General features: G+C 37.0%; 1 protein-coding gene across 12 annotated transcripts in view; it reads left to right on the top strand.

The window, feature by feature from the left end:
• The window catches only part of NTNG1 (netrin G1), a 338223-nt gene that overhangs the window by 153304 nt on the left and 163664 nt on the right, over positions 1–21255 (top strand). The gene's annotated exons all lie outside the window — the stretch shown is intronic.

The raw sequence follows: 21255 nt of genomic DNA, 5'->3' as shown, positions 1-21255 counted from the left end.
ACAGCAGCCTATCTTCCTAATTCCACTTAAATTACCTACGAAAAACTAAAGAAGGAAAGATGCTTCAGCAGCACATTGCAAAAATGAATGAGAATTCATTTGGGTCTCTATTGTGCCTGAAATACCAATGGGACAGATGTGAACCCCATAGAGAATTACCTTCATTACCATGTTGTCCTCCCTGCTTTGTTTCATACTGTAGATCCAGCTCCCACTTCTCCATTCAGCTCTCTCTCTTGCATTTGCCCTCTGTCACCTGCCATCAAACTCTACATTAAGTCACAAAAGACATATAAATGCTAATCAGTTTTTCTTTTTGCTTTCAATCACAGACCAGCCCTCCAAACTTCATTCCCTGTGTCCCACTGAGTAATTATAACAATAGCAGCTAGCATTTATTGAGAGCTTACTGTATGCTGGACCACTCTAAGCACATTTCCTATATTAACTGTATCATTTAATAGTGTGAGGATTAAATAGTATCCTTTGTGCTACAGACTCATTCTGAACTGAGGCTTCCTTCAGCTAGCCCTGAACTTCATTTCCTGACACACATCTTTATTTGATCTTGCTGTGTCCATCTCTATCAGTGCTGGAAGTCAAGAATTGTCTTCCTGGTCTTCTTGTGTTGTGAACCAAACCATTTTACTCCTTGAAGGGCTCCTATGCTAACATCTTATCCAGGCCCTAGAAGACAAGTTTTAAGAATAGCTGCTCCAGCATAAGCAACATAACAACCAAATGCAATAAGCACATTGTTTGGGACATGATGCAACAAACTAGCTGTAAAAGACAGTTTTGAATCACTAGGGGAAACTTGAATATGATCATGAAATATGAGATATTAAGGAATTATTGTTAATTTTGTTAGATGTGATAATGTCATTGTGTTAGAAAAAGTTAGGGATGCATTCTGTGGATTTAAGAGTGAAATGAACTGATGTCTGTGGTATGCTCTAAAATATTCTAGCAAAAATTATAAAACACAAAACATCAAACGGGATTACTGATAATAGAAGAGGACACAGATGAACAGACTATTGACAATTGTTGAAGGTGGATGATGGGTACAAAGTGGTTCACTATACTATTCTTCTGCTTTAGTGTATGTTTGAAAATCTCATATCAAACATTTAACAAATGGTGGTTCCTGGCAACCCCACTCTAGTTGTGCTGAATTAAGATCACTGGAAGTGGAGCCCTGGAATCTGCATTCTTAGAAAGCTCCCCAGTTGATTCTTAGGTGCCCTGAAATTTGAGAACCACTGGTTGAAATTTAAGACAGAATGATCATTTCCCTAATATCTTCCTCTCCCCGGGACAACAATTGCTGCTGCTCAAGATATCCAAGCAAAACCTTAACTTCAAGGATGAAAATATCAACACATCAATCTCAAAGATGAATAGCAATAGCAGCAATTCTGCCACACAGAGCCAAGTTGTAAGGGTTCAGAAATAAACCTGATCTATTTCATGAGATAGAGGACATGGTCTTAGAAATTACCTACTTTTTATTCTTAATGAAATAAAAGACGACATTGTCTCTATTGAGCAAAAGCAGGCCTGGGTAAGAAGAGCATGCTACATAATGAAAATGACAATAACTGAAATAAAAATCTTATTTGAAAGTAGTAAAAAGCAGACTTGACATTGCAAATAATCAAATCAGCCATACCCAGAATACTGAAAAAATGAAATCACGGGTTTAAAAAATGAGACAGAATATAATGGGCAGAGAGGTCAGTCATGAAGATAAAACCTATACACTCAACAAATGGATCAAAATTAATCATTAAAGATGTAATAATATGTATTTTAGAATTCTGGGATGAAAAAGACCCAAAAATAGCAGTTGAAAGAGTTTATCATGTTCCAGGTAACTTAGTAATCAGGGTAATGACAGAAACGGTTTCTTGTTATAATTTTTAAATTATAGAAAATTGTGCTGATGAATTTCATAAGTTTCAGAACAGAAAAGCTAGGTTCCTTCAACAGGAGTTAACATTGCCTTTCTTCATAGTTCTCATCTGCACTTTCTTAGGCCTGTAGATGGTGGAGCAACTCTAGTATTCCTGGGGGGAAATTATGAGATGTTCACATAAGAACGCATCCTCATTTTAACCTTGACCAAGTCAGGATTCATCTTCCAATCAGTGTCCTACAGTTGTTGTTTAACAGGTGAGAGTTGTGACATAGTTGTCTTTGCCTGCACATGCACAAATCTTGCTGGAATTCCTGTTGACACGAATAAACAAGGGCAGCCTCTTGATGTTTCAAAAAACAAACCATTTCAGGGCAATAGGAGGAAGGAATATGAGTCTCGATTCTTGTCTAAAAACTTTCTATTGGCATCTTCTAGTAATACAAGAAAATATAAGCATCAAAACTTTCAAAATAGGTATTAGCAACTTGGGAGAAAAATCCTGCAGATGGTAAAAGCACTTTATTAAGAGTGTTGCCTTGGGTTGTGGGTTCCAGGAGGTTCATTATACTATTTTCTCTACTAATATGCATCTTGGAAAAATTTTGAAATTAAAAGTCTTTTAAAATTGGAAGAAGTGGAAGGAGCAGGAACAGAGGGAAAGGAGATAATGCATTCCCAATGCTCCCTGATTGCTCAGATGATTTTGGGTAGAAAAGAGCAGTGGTTGAGAATCCACCGGCCAATGCAGGGGACACGGGTTTGACCCCTGGCCCAGGAAGATCCCACATGCTGCAGAGCAACTAAACCCATGCACACAACTGCTGAGCCATGTGCCACAACTACTGAAGCCCACGTGCCTAGAGCCTGTGCTCCGCAACAAGAGAAGCCACTGCAATGAGAAGCCCACGCACCGCTACGAAGGGTAGCCCCAGCTCGCCGCAACTAAAGAAAGCCTGCGCGCAGCAACGAAGACCCAATACAGCCAAAGATAAATAATAAAATAAATAAAAAATAAATAAATTTATAAATACTGAGAGATCACCTGAAATCTGGATATTTTATAGTTTCTCTTGAAAAATTAGAGAATGTGGCAGAACTGGATCTAAATTCCTATGTGGAAACAATCAGCTGGAGCTGACTGGTGATTGCTCCCCTCACCCAGTGCCTGAGTTCCCCATCCCCCCAGACCCCACACTCATTCCTTTACACACAGTATACTTCATCAATTGACTCTGCCTGCCTGACTCCTATGATCTTTGAGTTTGTGACCTCGAATCTAGATGATTCTTGTAATTGAGACAGCTGTTTACTTGAAGAAAATAAACTGTGACAATTGCAGACAACCCTTAAGATTTTTTTTTAAGTTAGAAACAGCAGTTAGATCTGTTTTGTGATATTTAGTCCTATTAAAAGCAATCCAGATCAAGTGCTCCATTTCTTCTTTTTAAATTTGGGAGTTTTATCTGTGTCTTAAAAATTAACAAATTTTACATTCTACTTTCATGTTCTGTTAATACCCTGAACTAATTATTGGAGTATGTATTTTAAAAACTGAAATAGCAATAAAAATACCACATCATGTTTAGATTTATTTTCATACTTACTCTGAGGTAGCAAGAACTCTTATTATCTATGAAAGTCTTAATATACCATTGTTTAAGTTGATATTAGTACTCACCACTAACAGCTTTCAGTGGTTGAGAGTGGTTCTGTGGGGGACTAGACTTCATCCTGGACAAACAGGAAAAGAAACAAAAGTAGAGGAAGAACCAGGAACAGCCTCTCAGTTCCCATAGATTAGGGTTGCATTTTGGTAGGGAACATCCACCCCAAGTGGTCTCCTTCCTCTCCTGGTTGTCTCCAAACTCATTTGATGTGCACATCATCAGTAAAAGGTAGGGAACATGTACCCTCAATATATGTATATTCTTTTATGTAAAAATGGAATACATGTTTTGCACTAATACATTTTAAGCATTATAAAATATGTCAAAATAAGCAATTTATAGCATGAGGTAACACAGGTAACACATGTGGAAATAGATGTTCCAATATTTTCTTCAACTCCCCTAATGGGCTACTTTGGCCCTCTTCTTAACCGTATCCACCCCAGTGTTTCCCAAAGTCTACTCTATGCAACAGCAGCTCAATGTCATTTTAATAACAAAGGATTTAATTGTCAAGTAAGTTTGGAAAATGCTAGGTTAAAATTAGGAAGGTTTCCTTGCCATGTGATTTCTCATCTTTAATACAGAATTGCACTGTGAGTTCTTATGAGGGAGAGTGCCTATAGGGCTAACATTCCTTGAAGATCTATTCGGGAAATCCTGCTCCATTCAAGTTTTCTAGAGATCATCTTTGCTTGCTGTTTGCCATCCCTTTCCATAGGGCCCCATATAATCACCAAAAGATCCTGGACACCAATTCTCAACCTCTGAATTCCAAACCTTTCATCTCACTGACTCTTTTCTTTCCTAAGACCATGTCCTTCCTCCCCTTTGCATCAAGAACCTTGTGTCTTTTTTAATAAGCCCTGTTTGGGTCTTAGCCTCAGTTCTCTTCTTATCCATGCAACTGTTGTATCTTAGCTTTAGGTAAGACTTGCCTGCCTAGATCCACTCCAGTTTCTAGGATGAATCCTGGTCTTAGATAAAAGGGATTTAAAATAGATCTACTCCACAATTTGGAACTTGCCACAAATTCACTCTTCCTGCTTTGTCTTGATTATGTGTAGGAACACCTATTCTGATAAATTTTTTATTCCTAGGACCCAGTTCCCACTGTACTCCATTGATGATAATCCTGTGATTGCTAACCTGCCTGGCATCTGATCCTTTCAAGAACTTTAAACTCTTGCTATACAGAGAATATGTTTATCAGGGACTGAAACAAAGTAAAATACCAGTTAGGTTCTGTTCAGGAACTACTGTAGCGTACCAATATTTTGATCATAAAGAAACAACAACTTAGATTTGGTTCTGCCCACTTTCTGCCACTACTAGCTGTGCAATCTTGGCAGTTCACTTAAGTCCCAGTTTCCTCAGCTGCAACATTAGAATAATAACAGTACATTCCCCATAGGACTGGTTTGTTTGTTTGTTTGTTTTGAGAATCAAATCATTTAATTCATATAAAGTATTTGGAATAGAGTAATTAGAACATTCCTGGTATAAAATAGATTCACAATAAATGTTAACTTTTGTCATTATTGTTGTTGTTTTAAACAAATTGAAACAACGTTAGGTATTTAGGTATTTTTCTGTAGCATTAGATATTGTTTCTGAAGAAAGTTGGACCTTCTTTGTAATTCAGTAAAAATCAAATGTTTGTGTTTCATTTGGGGATCTAAAACTGCACATTTTGTTTCTGGTTTTAATATTTTTTAAGTTGCTCAATACTGATTATTCTTAATATATATCAAAATAGTACAGTAGAAAAGTAGTGTCAACCCACTTTGGTCTTACGAGTTCAGGTCCCTGTAATTATCCTCTCCATTTGTTTTTGTTTACTACCTTTTATATGGTGTCAACAACCAGACTGTACAGAGGTGGTCTCTCTTGGTGGAAAAGCTTCTTTTCGAAGGCAACACCACAAATACAATCATATTCATCACTCCTTTAGGTTAGCCTGGTATTTGTTTTGTTTTGTTTGATATTTCTTTTACTACAATAGTAAAATATGATTTGGCCATCAGATGTTAATAAATTACTGCATTTAAAGTTTGGCAAAACTTATTTTAAATCTTGGGCTGTCCACCATTCAATAAGTAGTATAAATATTTTCCCTCACCCTGTAGGCTCATAAGCCATCAAATACTGTACTAAAACAATACTGATCCTGCAGCAAGATAAAAAGAAGGCTAGCAATAAGGACAATGCGATTTTACACTTTAATATCTAATATTAGATCCAAAGCCCAATATAAAATAATCTAATATTTAAAATTCAATATCTTCTGACTTCCCAGTTCTGAAATCATTTGAGTAGACCAGTACAATCCATTCAAGACAAGTAGATTTTCTGCTGATATGGCCCTGAACTAATATTGAGGAAGATCTGCAATTGCCTAAAATCAATCCTTATATTGGTTTCTGTAAGTGAGAGTTAACCACAGCAGATTAATGAAATTAGAAGGTGAGAAATAAAGGAGACATTTATTCAATAATTTTAGTCATAGAGCATCCTGGCTACTAACTAAAAAGATTTAGCCAATAAATAAGAGAGTTTTTTTTGCACTGGGAATACATCCTGTGTTTGCAAAAGTATAATGTAGATACTAGCAACTTAGTCCCACACTTAACCTTCTTTCATGAGTATGTTTATCCTTTCCCTTCCCGCTACATTTATTTACACTTTGTCATCAAAATGGATCTGTCTTAAAAGTGCATTGCTTGATCCTTTTTTCCCATTTAAACTATTATCCCATTTTCCTTGCTTTCATTTCCAGACCTCTCCAATGCATGCTTTGAAGCCCTGCCCTCCCCTTTTTTTTTATCTTTCCACCATTCTCTAGTAAAATAGCTTCTGCCTCAGCACTCTATTATAACAAGTTTCCAAGGTCATTTACGACCACTTTCAAGACAAATCAAAAGATTTTTCTTATTCCTTATCTTCTCCCAAATATCTGGCACTATTGATCATGTACTCTTTTTTTTTTTTTTTTACTACTGGTCTTTTGAAATATATTTTTTTTAATCTAGGATAGGAATTGCCTTTTCATTTTCTTGGAGGTCAGATTAAATTTTTATGTCTCTCCTCTACATACATTCAAATATTTAGACTGCCCTAATTGTATATATAAACTCAAATGCGGGTTATAAGCTGCCAATAAAATCAGCTCTAAGTAAATGATGTGTTCACACTTATAACCAAATACATGGACTCTTCCTTCTTCTAGGGGAGTTGATTAATTCCTACATGGTTGGTCTAGAAGAGGTTACTGCAGAAAGAGTAACTCCATCCCCTACCCCTAAATTCTGGAATAATTTATTAATACTGGGGTTGAGGAATGTCTAATTACCTTTCTGGAGGCACTTAAACGCATCTTTGTTGCAGTTTGATTTTTGACCATACAGTTCACATTCTTTTCATGTAATTTTAAAAGAACTTTTTGGTCCTTGTGGCTGTTCTCCTTTTGGCCTTCCCAACAATGAAAAACACAAATCTCAGACAATTCTTCAAAGACTCCTTATTACTCTATTTCTCATCTTAGGCTTCATTTTCACCAGCTGGTCAGGCTATGTTTTCCATGCCTTCTGTACTCATGTTGCCCGAAGCAAACACATCAAGGACTTCAAGTGCCTATGGGCATTGATGGCAAATGTTATTTCAATCTAGGCTACAAGAAGTAGAAGGACCATTATGAAAGTTCACTTGCCAGAGAGTTGTTTCCTTAATCACATCTGGTTGATTGTTTAGTATTGTCTAATAGAAATATAAGGTGTCCATATAAGTAATTTTAAATTTAACAAAGGGAAAAAGAAACAGGTTAAAATAATTTTAATATGTTCTATCTCCCTAGAATATCCAAAATATTGTCATTTCAACATGTATCGGTATAAAGTTATTAATGAGGTATTTACATTCTTTTCTTTTTGTAACAAGTCTTTGAAATCCAATGTGTGATTTATACTTACATCACACTCATTTCTGACTAGCTACATTTCAAGTGCTTAATAACCACATGTGACTTGTGGCTACCATACTGGAAAACATAGGTGTGAACTGTTAAAAGGAAAAGAGGGGCTTCCTTCCCTGGTGGCGCAGTGGTTGAGAGTCCGCCTGCCAATGCAGGGGACACGGGTTCGTGCCCCAGTCCGGGAAGATCCCACATGCCGCGGAACGGCTGGGCCCATGAGCCATGGCCGCTTAGCCTGTGCGTCCAGAGCCTGTGCTCCACAACAGGAGAGGCCACAACAGTGAGAGGCCCGCGTACTGCAAAAAAAAAAAAAAAAAAAAAAAAAAAAAGGAAAAGAGAATGGAAGTGGAAGAAAATGAATCTATGTTGCCAACTATATTTCAGTTTCTGTGTTGTGTGTTTTTTCTTTTTTTAAGGTATTAGCTACTTTAATATTTACCTGAGAGTGAGATGTAGTCTCTGTTCTATACTTGAGCAAACAAAGGCCCAGAAAAGTTAGATAATTTCTCCAAGTTCATTTTGCTCATAAATTCAAGAGTATGAATTCAGTCTCAGGTATGATCTCTTCCCATCTGGATTTTAATTACACTGAATTCTGAGTTGGCTGGCAGGGTAGGAGAACTGTGGGTTTTTTTTCTTTTTTCCTAGATTGGCCATAGCTACTCTAATAGGTTTGATCCTGAGAGATAGATAAGGTATTCAGTAAGACCCATCTGGGGATGTTTTTATATTTGTCCTGGGACCTCGTATAGTTACAACATAAATAATAGGAATACTGTTTTTGCATTTGGATTCTCAAGAGATTGACTTGTTCTATGTATTCTATGAAGAGATTAACTCCATTTTATTAGTCCACTTTGAAGAACTGAAGACTAAACTATTTGGTGGCAACACTTGACTCTGAAAAGAAGGCTTTTATGAGAGGACAAGTTGGAAAGGTCATAGTTAGGAACAACGATGATAGTGAAGACAGTGATGATGATAATAGTAATTGCTGACATTTACTGAGGTCTTACTATGTGGCAGGCACCATGCTGAGCTTTTTTATACATTAGCTCATTTATTCCTCACAAAAATGCTATGAAAATGTACTGTTATTATTCCTATGACATAGGCAAGAAAACGGAGTCATAAAGAATTCACATGGGGTTGGGACGTGAATTCTGAGAAAAACGGTTCTGTGCTCTTCTTTGCTACAGGAGAGGCTGATACTCCTTGATAGAGAAACTATTTGTTTCAGCTGTCTGCGCTTGAAAATAATGATTCCATCTTTGTCCAACACTAACACCCCCATGCATCACTAGTTTGCGCCTCACAAGGCTCATCTTTAGCTTATTCTTAACCTGCTCCTATGTTTACTGGTTTCTGTTTACCTTCTAATACTTAGCCCTGTTCCCTCTTCCATTCGCATTTTTTCCACTTCATTTGTAGTTGGCGTTCCACTTTCTTGTGACTGCTTTGGGAAGGGCAACATACCTTATTCATTCCTTGGGTTGCAGTTCCCAGCTCTAGTCTCTTGTTGAAAATATGGTTGGGTCCGCTTAGCTCCTTAAGAATATTCACAGCTCCTTGCACTGGCTCCTGAGTATTCTGTTTTGCCCTCTAGGCTCTTGGGCCTTTATTTTTTAAACTAGAATAATATGTAAGGAGGATATTTGGAGAAAACAGAAAGACTAGCTAGATTTGTAATGAAATAGGAAGGCAGTAACTAAAAGAAGATAAAGAGAGGAATGGCGAGAAACCAAGAAAGAGAAGGAAGCTTATGCAGGCCAAGTTTGAGACCAAGTTAATGGGAGCTTGGAATGAAGTAGGAAAGATTTGGAAATCAGTAATTATGACATGTGAGATATTTAGAGAGAAATGAGGATGGAGAACTTTAGAATGTTTTGTTGAACATTATGAATTAAATCTCTATGGCATTTTCTTGATTTTCAGTAACATTAGATATCAAACTAGCATTTTGCAAATGGAACTCTCCTGGGATAGGCAGTAATAGAGGGTCAATCTTATACTAGTTGCAGACAGATACCTTATTACCAACATTTTCACTCTTTTCCAGGCATTAAACCTTGGTGTCACCAATGATTCTTTCTATTCCTTTTTTCTCCACTTCCAATCAATCTAATTCCTGCAGAATCTTGCATCACCATTTTCTTCACTTTAGTGCAGTTCCTTGTTCTCACACCTAGTTAATTAAAGCTACCTCCTAGCTTACCTCCCTACGTCATCTATTCTCCCTTTCATTATATCCTGCACGGTAGTTATCATGACGTTCCACTATTTCTAAGGATGTCTCAGTCCCTGTTCTAGACGTCAGTGGAAATAAACTCACCTAACTCTAGGCCAGTTTTGAATCCTTTCTGGCTTCACAATAAGACCTCTTGATTTGGAAGTGAAGTATGAACTAATGTTTGAGATTTGGGCAGTGTCTCTCTAAATAAAGAGAAAAGTCTTCTTTGCCTGCTGTTCTAGAAGCAATCATGTAGCATATAGAGAGTTGAGGACATTAGAAAATATAGAGTTGCTTCCTCAATTTTTGAGAATTTTCATATTGTGTTAAACAGAAAAGCTAATTACAAAAACAACTTGCTTTATATTCATCTGTTTGATCATCATTTATTGACTGTCTACTGTGTGCCAGGAATTATGCAGGATACAGAGATGAATAAGATATGTCCAGGATTATTTGCATGTCCACTTCTAGAATTCTGACTGAACCCTACTTTTTGATTCTTCTTCATGACTTGAACAGGATTACTCTTAACATTAAGATTACTCTTAATATTGGACTCAACTTGATCCTTTTGTTTTCTCAAGAAAGGAATCTGGAAAACCAGTGAAGAAAGCTGTGTATGAGATACCTGCTATAAAAACCACAAACGACTTTCTGTTTTCCAGTTAATCAAACCCAAACACTTCTACCCAGCTTTCAGTGCTCTCTAAAATCAATTTCACATGGTACGTTCAAACTTATCTTCCACTACCTTACAGCTCATGCCTTGGACTGTCGAACATTAGGTTCATTTTCATCTTTACAGATACTTAATTTGAATAGGTTCCATGACATATCTGAACCTTAGTTTCTTCATCTGTAAAATTAGAATAATATTTGCCTCATAGGGAATTGTTAGGGTTAAATGAGATGACAAATATAAAGCCCCTCTCACAATTCCTAACCATAAAAGGTGTTCAGGGATCATTGATCCCTTCTCCATTCCAAAAAGAGAATGTCTTCTTCACCTATGCAAACCTGAGACATCTTTGAAAGCCAGCACTCTGCCTCCTCTAAATCCTTCATAATGACTATATAACTTTTATACCTTTCTTTAACAATAAATTTTTGCACATATTTTCTGAAAACTAGACAATTCATTTTTATTTAACCTACCCAAATAAAAGCCCTCTATAATAAAATGTTTTATTTTCAAAATGATACATCTTTCCAATTTTGTCTTGCTGCTACATTACAGCTGATAAGGAAGAATCAACTTTATTATAAGCTAATCTATAACATCAACATAATGCTTGGCACATGAGAAATGCTTAATAATTTTTGTCATTTAACTTGTTTTGGTTCCTGATAGTGGCTCTGGTAAACTAACAGCCACTCCAGCCTTACAAATAAATGAAGATTATGTTTATTGTTGGTAATACACCAAGAGAGTTATATATCTGTTGATGTGAATAAAATACATTCACATTATAATGAAATAGTGGTTATTATAAATGTAATAAATATTGATATATCAATTTAATTCATAGATATAAATATGGTATGAACCATGTATATAATGGGATGAACTTGGGCAAGAAAACTGGATTTAGAGAAAATGTATTTCAAGGTTGGAAATGCTGAGAATAGAGCATCTTAGTGAAAAAAAAGAAAATGAAAAGAAGGAACAGGAAGGAAGAAAGAAGAGTTGTTTTAGTTTAGCAAGCCCTAAAATATACTACCTGTGTCCCAGACAGTGGCGAGACCAGGTTTTAAGAGCCTAGAGCCTATGCAGTTCTGGAACCCTTTTTTAAAAAGAGAAATGCAAAAAATGTAAACACAAAATTAGGTACAAGGCCTGAGAAGCAGCTTGTGTAACTGAGTGGCTCTGAGGTATAAGCTTCATTAGTTTCTTAAGAATCAACCTCTGGGCCCAGGTAGAATTTTCAGGATCTCTTTAATTAGGACAGCCATTTAAGCAGTAGCACAATAAACAGAGACCACTTCCCTCTTTTCCAGCAAAATATGTGCACTTTCTTTTTGTCCACCAGTTTCCACCTTACACATTTTACATTCTTTCAAGGATTTGCATTACTGAGGCACTTCCATGCCTGTTTTTTTTTTTTTTTTTAAATTACAACCACCTCACTTGCTGCTTCTTCCTTCCTAATTTTATTTAGTTTTCCATAATTGTCCAAGAATAAATAAAGCTCTTGGTATTTAGCTACTCCTGTAAACTCAGAAGGATGCTGTGGGTTGGATAAGAAAGACAAGATGGGATAAGGAAGAGAGATCTTCAGCTCTAAAGCCACTAGGAGAAATACTGCTGTGGCTGATGGAGAAAAATGAAGATCAAATGAACACCAGGAAAGGACTGGGACATAACTGCAGCTCATGCTATTTGTCTTTGTCCTCCAGCCTCACCAGAAGTCCCAGTAACTATATCAATCATACACACAGGCATACTGCACTTGGAGATGGACTCTTTGTTTTTTGTTTGGATTTATTCTTTTTTTTACACAGTGTATTACATCAAACAAATTCCATCTACAACTTAGGGAGCTAGGAAGTTCTTTAAGCTTGGTTATCTGTTTGATCCCAAATCACCAACCTATGGGCAAATCCCTCCCATCTTATTCCATACTTTACTTAATTTATCCTGTTTCCTCCCTGGCTTCCTGTTTTTCTGCTTTCCTTATTTTCTTTAGATCGATAAACTTTATTATGTACCAGTTATTCTCATAGAACTCTAGTGGAGGAGACATAAAAATAAACAATTGGAATTAATACGATTAATCGTATGATAATGCATATGGTCCCCTGTATATACACATATACTCATAGGTTGGTACAGTTGACTCAAGAGGTGTGAATATGAGTGAGTAAAAAAATAAAAAATACAGAGGCCAAATCTTGAAGGATCTTACAAGCTATGCTAAGGAATTTGCATTATATTCCTGAAGGTAAGGGGAAGTCTGTTAAAGACCTTTAAGAGGGGGCATGATACAGTTAGGTTTGGATTTTAGAAAGATTACTGTAGGAGCTATGTAGAGAATAGATTATAAGAGGACAATATAATACGAAGAGAGAGCATTTAAGAAGCTATTACATGGTTCTGAAGAACCTAGGGGCAGGACAGGAATAAAGACGCAGATGTAGAGAATGGACTTGAGGACATGGGAAGGGGGAAAGGTAAGCTGGGACGAAGTGAAAGAGTGGCATTGATATATATACACTACCAAATGTAAAATAGGTACCTAGTGGGAAGCAGCCACATAGCATAGGGAGATCAGCTTGGTGATTTGTGTCCAACTAGAGGGGTGGGATAGGGAGGGTGGGAGGGAGATGCAAGAGGGAGGAGATATGGGGATATATGTATACGTATAGATGAGTCACTTTGTTATACAGCAGAAACTAACACACCATTGTAAAGCAATTATACTCCAATAAAGATGTTAAAAAAACAAAGAAGCTATTACAGTAATTCAGGAGAAGAATATTTTTTAAATATTTAAAATATTTTTAAAAACTAAGGACAACATTGGCAGTGTGAACAAAGCTCTGGTGATGAGTTGCATGTAGAGAACTTGGCTGGTGAACAGACTGAAGAAAAAATAAAATAAAATGATTCCCACGTTTCCCACTTGGGAAATAGAAGAATTTGGTGTCATTCTCAGTGTCAAGGAATACAGGGGGAGGAGCATGTTTAAAGCTAGCTACTAATTATTGAGCACTCATTGCCTGCCAAGGAGATGCTAAACACTTAACATGCATTATGTAATTTTATCTCAGATTAACATCATGGAGTACATATTATTATATGAATTTAAAGAAGGAGAAATCAAGGCTCAAAAAAGTCAAGTAGCTTGACCAAAATTACATAATAGTTAAATGGTAGAGCTGGAATTCAAACCTAGGCAGACCTAACCCAGATCTGCCTTGGCTCTTAATAAACAATATACCAGTATTTATCAAAGTGTGGTGTAGAGGGGATCTGCAACCCAATCTATTGAAAAAGAATTCCTGATGAGTAGGGACTGCACTCACCAGGTATTTCTTATACAACTTAAAATTTATATGCCATTGCATACATAGTATATATTATGACTTGGTGGAAGGAGAATGACAATTTCACTTTTTAAAAAAAATAAAAATAGAACTACCATATGACCCAACAATCCCACTACTGGGCATATACCCAGAGAAAACCATAGTTCAAAAAGACACAGGCACCCCAATGTTCACTGCAGCACTATTTACAATAGCCAGGGCACAGAACCAACCTAAATGTCCATCAACAGAGAAATGGATAAAGAAGCTGTTGTACGTATACACAGTGGAATATTACTCAGCCATAAAAGGAACGAAATTGGGTCTTTTGTAGAGACGTGGATGGACCTAGAGACTGTCATACAGAGTGAAGTAAGTCAGAAAAACAAATATCATATATTAACGTATGTTAATTATGTTAATTAACGTATATGTGGAATCTGAAAAAATTTGTAGAGACAATCTTATTTACAAAGCAGAAATAGAGACACAGATGTAGAGAACAAACGTATAGATACCAAGGGGAAAGTGGGGAGGATGAATTGGGATATTGGGATTGATATATATACACTACTGATACTATGTATAAAATAGATAACTAATGAGAACCTACTGTATAGCTCAAGGAACTCTACTCAGTGCTCTGTAGTAACCTAAATGAGAAGGAAATCCAAAAAAGAGGGGGTGTATCTATATGTATAGCTGATTCACTTTGCTGTACAATATAAACTAACACAATATTGTAAAGCAACTATATGCCAATAAAAAATAACAGTAATAAAATAATAGGATAATAACTCTACTATAAGATTGCATTAATTTAAATATTAAAAACATTATATTTAAAGTCTGAAAAAAAATAAAACATGGAGATTTTAGTGTATGAAGAATACTACTTGGATTACCATAGGGGTGGAGACCAGCAAATATTTTCAGACTGGGATTTGATGCTGGGATAGTTTAAATCACAATTCTCAGCCTTGATAAGGCTAGTGGTGCTGCAACCACTGCAGGGTGGTTTGGATGAAGTATCATATGCAGGAAGGGTGGTGAAGTAGAGTAAATTATCACCCAGCTGAGCCCCCCCGACTCCTCCTCTTTCATACTCTTGTTCAGTGGGCTTTGACACCTACATCCAAATCCGCTCCAAGCTTGAAATGTCTCTGTATCTTTTCCTAAAAACACTTGCACATTTATTTTTGCATCTTACTCCATAAAATTCTGTTTTTAGTATAAAAATATGTTTAATTATGTACCAAGGGGTGAAACTCCAAGAAGTTGTATAGGGTTGTTAGTGACACTGTTTACCCTCAAGGACACCTGATGCTCTCCCTGAGAGCATGAGTAACCAATGTGAGAAACATGTGATTGTTGCTTGTTTAGGTCTAAACTTCACTACTAAATTGCAAATATTTTATCGTATTATTTCTGTGTTTTTCACAATTCTTTAAAAATAGCAATGGTACCCAGTAAACAACTAATGAACTTGGAAGAGAGACATTTGAAAGAAATAAAGAGTATGAGAAATCAGAATAGACACACCAAAACACAATCACGTTTGAGTGTCACACTGGGAAGATACCTTCCTGCCTCTTGTGATTAATTGATCACTTCAACAGAGGATGCTTTGGTCTTCCCATACTCTCTTAAAGTTGGTGGTTTTCAGAAGATGGACATCAAGCAGATCTTGGACTTACTTTCTCATGTGAGAGAAAAAGGAAGCAATTTTTGCGAATCAAATCTGATCTTTCAGGACTCGAAATGCTCAAACTAATCCTCACAATGCATGATGGCATCAGGATGCAGAACATTCCTACCTTGGTGGTAGTTTATTCACCTTGTTTCTTTCAAATTACTTTAACTGAGACTGCTGACAGCTTGCTTCAGCTTTGTGTTATTAACATTTAAGTGTCTGTGTTCTGGTCTATTTTGAGACTATCTATAAGGCAAAATACTGTACCAAAGATTTTTAAGGAATGTTTATTAAGAAAATAAATTTTAAAAAGCCATTGTCCTACCAATTACAATAGTGTCAGCTTACTACAGTGTTTTCTGCAGATAGTCACTTTTGAACGCACTTGATTCTATGAATATTTCTTCTTCAGTACATACACAGTAATGATTTCGATTGCTATGTAGGAATCCATTTTTGTGGCTTGTGGCTTTAGACTTTTATTGGCTCCTTCTCAGAAACTTGGTCTTCTTGACCTCTGCAGCCCTCACCAGTTTGAAAATCCTAACCATAATTCTCTGTGGGGATTTACACCGGTGTCTATTCTGGCTTGTAATCTGTGATACGGCTTCTAGCATTCTTGTTGTAGAAAAGTGAAGCCCTCCCATCTTTATGGGAGTAAAAAAGTCCACACACGGTTAGTATTGTCAGCGAGTAGATGGAAACAAGCAACAGCTTCAGTCAGGCCTTAAGGCTGTGTCTATGGCAGGGAGGAATCTTTGTGATGAGCAAGGGGTTCCATTAGAAGATGGAGTAGTAGGTTTTTAACTTCAGAGTTACAAAAACAAAATTCTGTATTTTCTGTCATTCTTAGAGTGGCCATATTTCCCAAACTAAAAGTTAGGATTCATGCTCTGACAAATACATAGGTACTTTTGTAACACCAGTTTCAGAATATTTTAGTTGGGTCAGTCCCGAAATATTCAGGCTATGCTGTTACCATGTATATGCCCTACATTGGGACCCAACATGCCAATCAATAGGGCAGGTTACAAAGTGAGATTGCAGTGCCATTTGAAGAGATCGGTGCCCTTTGTTTCCAAAGATACAATGGACAACTGGAAACACACTGCTGTATGGGCCTTTCTCATCTGAGGATATATAGAGTCTATCCCCATAGCTGTGGTCATCAAGGCTTTTCAGTATTGGTGGCATTGATATTTATCTTTCAGATTTCTGGGAAAGATACCCACTCTCTTGGATTGTTCTTACCTCTGGGTCTGGTTTCTCTCTGTTCTCCCTTAGTTCAGTAACAAAGTTGTAAGGCCTGAAAAGGGCACCTCAGCATGAGTAATTGAACATCAGCTTCCATACTCAGAGTAGTCTGAGTTTCATCTGAAAATTCATAAAGGATGGGCCTTTCCCCTTTATTAGAGCCAAGAAAAAATCTAGAAGTTCCAAGAAAGGACTGGGAGTGGAGGTCCCTCCAACCAAAAATTACCCCTCTGATATAAAGAGGTCAATCATCAGCCTCCCAGAAACTGTCCTGCTTGGTTGGCTCCCAATGAGCTGTATTTAAAGAGGAGAAAAAGCCATCTCCTGAAGGCGGTAGCCCAGCCTAGCAGCTAAAGCATGTTGCTCATGGTCTGTCTGTCTGAGAGGTGAGCAGTGGACTGTGCTACCGGTTTCTTCATCCTTCGAAAGCCTTGCACTGGCAAAGCCATAGTGATGTCCATTTCAAAGTCACAGTGGGAACAGGCCTGGAGTGCTATCTCAGAATGCAGTTTCTGCTCCCCTTGCCTTTGTGTCTTTTTTTTTTTTTTTCCTTACTGTCCCTTACCAATAAAACAAGCAAGGATGAGCCAGATGCAAATGGTTGGGAGGCAGCTCTGTCTCAGTGTTTTTCACAATCTATGTAAGTGTTAACTCAAATGCTTCTCACAGCCACTTGTAAGTTACATGCCTGCTTGGCATGTAACTTACAAGTTTGTAACAGATCTCCCATGAGAATTCCCTGTAGTTCCAACTGTCATTACCAATATTTTGCCAATAGGTAAAGCTTGGAAAAGCAAGTTCACAATGGTAGGAACCACAAGTATTACACTATATACTGCTTATATAGGATTTTCTTTTTTAACTCTGAAGGATCTAGCAGATCTTAGGTGAAAGGATGTTCTTTTCAAAGTGTCACCAGAAGGAAGACACTTCTGTCCATAGAAACAGTACGAACATATCTAAAATTTTATTTATCCCTCTAAGTTCTGAAAGGACGTTAAAGAAAAATAATAACACTGCACTTTGGCTACAAAGTTCTAATTAATAACTAACTTCAGTTCTCCCAGTGGTAAAATATTACATTATTTTTTAAATGAAATTAAACATAACAATCTTCTTCTTATTGTCATAGAAATATTTAGCAGCAATATCTGTTTAATTATTTAGGCATCTCTTAATGGTATAAATATTATCAGCACAGTCATAAATATTTTCTGCTTTGTCCATAGACAATCAGCTAAGGATCTGTTGCTTGTAGGACTTAAATTAAGATCTATTTAAGGCTGCCTGCTGGCCACAAAATAATGCTTACATTTGCTAATGCCTGAATCTGTTAGATTTAGCAACAAGAAGTGTTCTTTGCTTTCACAAGTAGGAGGAAGTTATTTTTCTTATATAAATTTTATTGTTGCTGGTATTAGAGAGATTTAGGGTGTGGTTGAAGTAGTTGAAATTTTAATTAATCTAATCCTTTAACAGCAATTGTTTTCATATTGATAATTCTCTGTAACGACAGTGCTGTACTACAGATCACACCCGTATGAAACATTTACACTAAATATTTTAGCATATAATCTCACCTCCAGCTTTCTCTTTCTAGAATGATAAGATTTTCAGCTTTGGCTTTCTTCTTTTCCTCTTTTTTCTCTTTCACCCAGCATGCAGGGTTTCTTCTTAGGGAACCAGAATGATTTGTTTTTCCTCTGCTAATTTTCTCTCAATGTCATTATCTCTCAGTAAGTTATGTTAATGGCCATCAAATCATTAATCTCCTAAAAGAGCACGGATGCTATTAAATAAGAATAGTTCAATTTCTTGTTTGTTTGTTTGGGTTTTGGTATCTACAGTCATTTGGTGTAGATTTTCATTTGAAATGATTTGTTTACTCATCAGTTTCAATAAATTGTTATGCTGCTGAAATTATCACTAGGAGTAGAGTCAGATGAAGGACAAAACTGTCATTTTGGTCAACCTCTGATTATCTCCTGTGTAAACTGGGAATTGTTCTTAATCTGCTCAAATGTCATATTCTCCAGGCAAGACTTTCTCTGACCTCCCAATATAAAATTACAGTCAGTATCCTTTCTCTAACAGCATTCTCCCCTTTAATTGGCTCTATTTTTCTGTATAGCAGTTATCATCATGTAACATTATAAAGCATTATATATCTGTTTTTTTTAGTGCATCTCTCCCCAACTAAGACAGAAGCTCTGCTAAAAGCAAGGATTTGGATTTTTCTACTGTTGTATCCTGAGAGCCAAGACAAGTGCCTTAAATATAATAATACAGTAGGCAGTCAATAAATAATTATTGAATACATGAAGCTTAAACTACCAGATCATTGCAAAGAAATGAAAGTTTCCCCTTTTCCTGGCACGCGTTTTGATGGCTGACAACTTGATGTAGGTGTAAGCATTTATCCTGGTCTGGCTGTCTTCTCAGCCCAAGTGGAAGGGTGTCCCTCTCTGGAACAAAAGCAAACAGTGCTGGATGTGGCTGTCTTCATTAAACAACTAAAACTTCGGGTTGTGCCCTGTTGTTTGGCATCCGTCCACATGTTTACAATTTTAAGAGTAATACAAAGCAGAGAATCTTAAAGGATGCTCTCCAGGAATCTATACTTATGTGGTATATAAATAGGGGTTACTAAAACAAAAAGGGGTTCCATGGTCAAATCAGTTTCTGAAACTAGGTAGTATACGAAGCTAAGGAAGGTTCTTAACGTCAAGGCATCTCAGAGGTATGATAATGCTCATTAGGGCTCTCCAAGGCAAGAAGACCTTAGGCTGTGTTTTCCAAACTCATTTGGTCATAGGCTCTTCTGCTCTACCAGCCAACTCTTGTTTCCAAGACTAGGTTGCATCATAGGGAACTCCATTGACTTAGGAGTTGAATGGGCCAGGTCAGGTGCAGGAAAAGTGGGTTCCGGCTCCACTCCTTATTCACTCTGTTATATGACCTTGGACAAGTCACTTAACACTTCTGTATGCCTCACTTTTCCGTAAGGTAGGGATGAAAAGGATTACCCAGGATAATGTATGTAAAGTAAATGATCTATAAGTGCTAAATAAACGCTGAGTATCGTCAACACCTTTTATCAAATGTAGAAACGAGTGCTTTTTAAATAGATATCTTTAAGCATATTTTCTAAGACAGGTTTCCTAGTATTGACCCACACCCAGAGTCAGCTAGCTGTGCCTCCTTTTTTGTCACAGACCCTGTCCCCATCTGAGGAGCTCTGTGTATCTAAGCAGAGATCAAGGAAATGCTATATTTCAACAAGGCTTAATACAAATGTCTGATAACTCACTTTGGTGTATCCCGCAGAGTTGATTTCCTGTGTTTCAATACCCTTGACCTCAGATGAAGATGCTTTTGTCAGGAGAAAGGTGGTAGCATCCAAGTTAATGATTGTGCAGATGGCCACATGCTGACAGATTTTGAAGTGACCATATTTTTTCCAGTAAATTTCACATGAAGGTGTGATTTGTGTAAATCTGACCCCTTCCAGTAAAATGTGCATTTCCATATATTTAGAATTTATAAATCCTGACAGATTCCACAATATTTATAGCCCTCCATAAAAAGCCTTTGCCAGTTTGCAGAGCTCTGCATTTGGCTCTCTGGTATGCTTAAGAGAGTTTAAATAATAATAAATTTGGTGATTTATTCCACCTGGAACAGAAACTTATTTTGCCCCCATTGGCTCACTATGAGTGGGATACTATAAATAGTGCCACAGATGCTGGGATCAAGAATAGGGAATTGAAATTCAAGAGAGAACAGAAACATTTCCATTATCACTGATGCCTTGAATGTATTTTTAAAACATTTCTGGTCCTCAAATAATGTACCTTCTCTCCTTTCTCCTACCCCATCTCAATTACACTCAGACCCCCAAACCTGTTGCCAGCTTTAGGATTCAGTTGCATTAATGGAAAAGAGAGAGTGGAAGTATTGGCTGACTAGGCAGGACAAAGTTGCCTCTAGGGAGGCCAAAGCAAGTCTCCAATGTTCGTCTTACATTTCGCAGGAGTCAGCTGGTAACTGAGCATTAATGTCTAAAGTGTAAATTCATTATTTGAGACCCAGCTCATGCATCCTGCAGATATGATGAAAAGGTCTCAGTTCATGAAAAAGAAAAAAGAAAAAATCTAGTTGTAATTACAAGAGAAAGCCTAAGGACAATGTCAGAGGATCAATTCTTTCACCCATTCATGCTTATAATTACCCAGTACAGGGTGATAGAGAAATACCTGACTCGTCGACTCCAAATGATACCATTTTTTAAAACACAAAATAACCCAAAATTTGGGAGCCAATTGTTTGCCGTAGAATCAGTCTACCAATGAAACCTGAGAGCAGCCATTTAGTTTCGCGTAAGTGGTGTTATAACTTGTTGTGATATATGACAAGGAGACTTATTTTCAGCTTCTTGTTAGAGTAGGCTGTGAAGGAATTAGCCTTTGTGTGAGAGAAAATAAT

The sequence above is a fragment of the Globicephala melas genome, chromosome 1, assembly GCF_963455315.2.
Source record: "Globicephala melas chromosome 1, mGloMel1.2, whole genome shotgun sequence".
Taxonomy (NCBI): Eukaryota; Metazoa; Chordata; class Mammalia; order Artiodactyla; family Delphinidae; genus Globicephala; species Globicephala melas.
This window is presented reverse-complemented; position numbering and strand designations above follow the sequence as displayed.